Source organism: Schistocerca gregaria, unplaced genomic scaffold, assembly GCF_023897955.1.
Source record: "Schistocerca gregaria isolate iqSchGreg1 unplaced genomic scaffold, iqSchGreg1.2 ptg000439l, whole genome shotgun sequence".
Classification (NCBI taxonomy): Eukaryota; Metazoa; Arthropoda; class Insecta; order Orthoptera; family Acrididae; genus Schistocerca; species Schistocerca gregaria.
The window spans coordinates 92,501-97,500 of NW_026061862.1; the positions used below are offsets into that span (position 1 = coordinate 92,501).

General features: G+C 52.4%; 1 non-coding gene across 1 annotated transcript in view; it reads right to left on the bottom strand.

The window, feature by feature from the left end:
* LOC126311673 (small subunit ribosomal RNA) overlaps nt 1–1,204 on the bottom strand; it is a 1,893-nt gene extending 689 nt beyond the window's left edge. Inside the window, exon 1 of the ribosomal RNA XR_007554787.1 lies at nt 1–1,204. This exon is cut by the window's left edge and continues 689 nt beyond it. This is a non-coding gene — a ribosomal RNA (small subunit ribosomal RNA).
* Nucleotides 1,205–5,000: the final 3,796 nt, after the last annotated feature.

Below are 5,000 nucleotides of genomic sequence, written 5' to 3' on the forward strand. Positions count from 1 at the left end.
CAACCATACTTCCCCCGGAACCCAAAAGCTTTGGTTTCCCGGAGGCTGCCCGCCGAGTCATCGGAGGAACTGCGGCGGATCGCTGGCTGGCATCGTTTATGGTTAGAACTAGGGCGGTATCTGATCGCCTTCGAACCTCTAACTTTCGTTCTTGATTAATGAAAACATACTTGGCAAATGCTTTCGCTTCTGTTCGTCTTGCGACGATCCAAGAATTTCACCTCTAACGTCGCAATACGAATGCCCCCGCCTGTCCCTATTAATCATTACCTCGGGTTCCGAAAACCAACAAAATAGAACCGAGGTCCTATTCCATTATTCCATGCACACAGTATTCAGGCGGGCTTGCCTGCTTTAAGCACTCTAATTTGTTCAAAGTAAACGTGCCGGCCCACCGAGACACTCAACAAAGAGCACCCTGGTAGGATTTAAACGGGGTCCGCCTCGGGACGCGAAAGCACCCCTTCGGCTCGCCCCACCGGCAGGACGTCCCACGATACATGCCAGTTAAACACCGACGGGCGGTGAACCAACAGCGTGGGACACAAATCCAACTACGAGCTTTTTAACCGCAACAACTTTAATATACGCTATTGGAGCTGGAATTACCGCGGCTGCTGGCACCAGACTTGCCCTCCAATAGATACTCGTTAAAGGATTTAAAGTGTACTCATTCCGATTACGGGGCCTCGGATGAGTCCCGTATCGTTATTTTTCGTCACTACCTCCCCGTGCCGGGAGTGGGTAATTTGCGCGCCTGCTGCCTTCCTTGGATGTGGTAGCCGTTTCTCAGGCTCCCTCTCCGGAATCGAACCCTGATTCCCCGTTACCCGTTACAACCATGGTAGGCGCAGAACCTACCATCGACAGTTGATAAGGCAGACATTTGAAAGATGCGTCGCCGGTACGAGGACCGTGCGATCAGCCCAAAGTTATTCAGAGTCACCAAGGCAAACGGACCAGACAAGCCAATCCGATTGGTTTTGATCTAATAAAAGCGTCCCTTCCATCTCTGGTCGGGACTCTGTTTGCATGTATTAGCTCTAGAATTACCACAGTTATCCAAGTAACGTGGGTACGATCTAAGGAACCATAACTGATTTAATGAGCCATTCGCGGTTTCACCTTAATGCGGCTTGTACTGAGACATGCATGGCTTAATCTTTGAGACAAGCATATGACTACTGGCAGGATCAACCAGGGAGCTGCGTCAACTAGAGCTGAGCAGCCGGCCGCCCGGGAGTGTGTCCCGGGGGCCCGCGCGAACACGCAAGCGTCCGCTCAATTATTCTGCAAACAGGAGGAGGCCGAGCTCCCCTGCACGATACACCTCGAAACCCTCTCAGGTCCCGGCGGCGCGCAGCGCCGTCCTAGGTACTTGGTCGGTTTCGAGAGAGGCGCAATCGCCCGGAGTTAGGCGAGTAGACGGTTTTAGTGCGAACACCCTTGCTCCCAACTGAGCTTGCCGCTGCCGACAGAGGCCCGGGAGCGTGCTGTCGTGGCATTGCCGGCGGGAGACAACACGCGCCACCTATGGTGACCGGCAGCTCCAACGCCAGCGCCACACAAGGGCAAAGCCCCACTTGGGTGCAGAAGCGAACTCTCCCAGCACAGCGCACGCGCCAACACGTCCGCACAACTGCGATACAAACCACCTGCGAGAACCGCTGGGGCGACCGAGCAGCAGACGGCGTCGCGGCGCCGAGTGCCAGGCGGCGGCGCATCCTCAACGCACACAGTCCTCAATCAGACCAGCACACTGCAGATGTCCACCGCGCTTCGCACCGGGCTCGGCTGAACCAACTTTGGCCGCCAGGCGCCGCGTGCAGGGTGCGCCGCAGCGTAGCTGCGCCGCCTGCCGGGCCCGTCGGCTGGCGCTCCTGCCACTCGGCGCCCCCCACCAGCCGGCTGTTGCGCGTGCGCCCACGCAGCGCGCGGCCAACACGCCGGGCGGCCCCCCTTCACCGGCCGGGAACAGTCCCACCAAGCCACCGCCGCGTATCGCTTCATACCCACATGGGGCCTAGTCACGTGTGTGGATGTGGCGGGTACCGCTGAAACAACCGGTTAATAGCTGTACCGATCGTCGCCATCACAGATTCACCTCCAGCGTGAACAACCGCTCAACAACGGATTTCCAGTTCATTTGCGTATCTTGGGCAGTAAACGTAGATGTCCACCTACATTTGCGAATTCAACAATTCTTGCATGCCAGGATGTCATGTGTCACGACACGCTACATCAGACCACATACACACTGCGACATGTGCAGAAGAGAACACGTGGAAGGTGGCCCGCGCAAGTATGCGATGTCCCTTCCGCGATCCACTGTCAACCGGCATCTGCGGCATGTCCCAGATATGGAATGCGGTCCACCAGGGTAGCACTTTGTGTGAGGCAATACGACAAAGTCGGAATACACGCGTCACTACATCAGACGGCTCACGCTGACCTGACCTGACCTGACCTGACCTGACTCACCGCACCACCACCCCCAGCGACCCAGGGTGACATACAATGCGTTCGTACATTCCTCCCACACGCCTCTACGGCGTACCACAGTGCAACCTAGCTGTTATTGGGAGACGAGACAAGTAGCATCGAGCACAACATATGGAAATTGAGATTCGACACCGTTGGGCACAGCCAGCGTACAGTCACACGTATCACACTACTTCACTCTGTACGTAACTACCGATGATCGGTACAGCGTGTGGGTTACGCGTACGACATCAGCGGACAATGGACACAGACCATACCACGACGTACACTGAGGGCGTCGACATCTGAATGCAACTGAACAGCTGCGAGGCTCATTTAACACTCACACGCCAGACCGACCAGCTTGAGAGGACAGAGACACAAAGAGGGGGACAGAGGGGGGGGGGGGGGCCGATATAGTCCTATTGCAGTACAATTGACAGTGGATAGCGGGAATATGTGGAAAGTAAGCAACACTCGCAAGACATCTACATGAGGATAACAACGACACCAGAGATTCCGAGCAGTGAACTATGTTAGGCAAAGGGACAACGTGGGTTAGGTTAAGGGACAACGTGGGTTAGGTTAAGGGACAACGTGGGTTAGGTTAAGGGACAACGTGGGTTAGGTTAAGGGACAACGTGGGTTAGGTTAAGGGACAACGTGGGTTAGGTTAAGGGACAACGTGGGTTAGGTTAAGGGACAACGTGGGTTAGGTTAAGGGACAACGTGGGTTAGGTTAAGGGACAACGTGGGTTAGGTTAAGGGACAACGTGGGTTAGGTTAAGGGACAACGTGGGTTAGGTTAAGGGACAACGTGGGTTAGGTTAAGGGACAACGTGGGTTAGGTTAAGGGACAACGTGACACTAGATCGCGTGTTACGTGGGTTAGGTTAAGGGACAACGTGGGTTAGGTTAAGGGACAACTTGAGTTAGGTTAAGGGACAACTTGAGTTAGGTTAAGGACAACTTGAGTTAGGTTAAGGGACAACTTGAGTTAGGTTAAGGGACAACTTGAGTTAGGTTAAGGGACAACTTGAGTTAGGTTAAGGGACAACTTGAGTTAGGTTAAGGGACAACTTGAGTTAGGTTAAGGGACAACTTGAGTTAGGTTAAGGGACAACTTGAGTTAGGTTAAGGGACAACTTGAGTTAGGTTAAGGGACAACTTGAGTTAGGTTAAGGGACAACTTGAGTTAGGTTAAGGGACAACTTGAGTTAGGTTAAGGGACAACTTGAGTTAGGTTAAGGGACAACTTGAGTTAGGTTAAGGGACAACTTGAGTTAGGTTAAGGGACAACTTGAGTTAGGTTAAGGGACAACTTGAGTTAGGTTAAGGGACAACTTGAGTTAGGTTAAGGGACAACTTGAGTTAGGTTAAGGGACAACTTGAGTTAGGTTAAGGGACAACTTGAGTTAGGTTAAGGGACAAATTGAGTTAGGTTAAGGGACAAATTGAGTTAGGTTAAGCGATAATCTGGTACAGCCACAGTTAGGTTAAGCGATGATCTGGTACAGCCACAGTTAGGTTAAGCGATGATCTGGTACAGCCACAGTTAGGTTAAGCGATAATCTGGTACAGCCACAGTTAGGTTAAGCGATAATCTGGTACAGCCACAGTTAGGTTAAGCGATAATCTGGTACAGCCACAGTTAGGTTAAGCGATAATCTGGTACAGCCACAGTTAGGTTAAGCGATAATCTGGTACAGCCACAGTTAGGTTAAGCGATAATCTGGTACAGCCACAGTTAGGTTAAGCGATAATCTGGTACAGCCACAGTTAGGTTAAGCGATAATCTGGTACAGCCACAGTTAGGTTAAGCAATAAAGTTGGTTAAATTTGGTATTGTGGGAAAGGGGGAAGAGAGAGAGAGGGGGGGGGGGTGGATAGTGGTGGCAGTACGCGGATGCCTGAGTCACCGTCAGATACGTCACGTCGGTTCGATGCTTGTAGCAAGAGGCTGGCGGGTCTGTGTCTCTCACTTCTGCAATTTTTCATGTGGTATAACACGAGGGCGGGGGGGTGATATTTGGTGCCCCTCTGTGTAGGATGTGTGTTGGTTTATCTGAGCAATGGTAGTTGTCGGAGGAGTGGGGTATTGTGCTTTTATAGGTGGACCTACTGCTCTGGTTATCATAGTGTCGACGGTGCAATGTCGCAGAGAGGATGCACTCGACATTGTCGCATTCCAGATGTTTACGTATTGTGTGTCTCCGTTGCAGGCCGAGAGTGGTGCATGTTCGAGTGTCTGGCTGACGTGCGATTCACGTTGTGTGCCCAGTCTTACAGCACGTATAGGGACATTCGCATAAATCATCTATATGTGGCCTTGCATCATTTACTAAGCAGTGCCGTGAGACGACCGAACTATTAGGAAAGTACTGATGTACCGCATAATGTTTACCTTCCACCACACGGCGAGTATCGACTGTGCCCAGCGTTGCCACCGCAGGCAGCGGTCACCGTCACCATTGTGCGGCGGAACGGAACATCTATATCCTCAGAGGAGCACTCTTTGC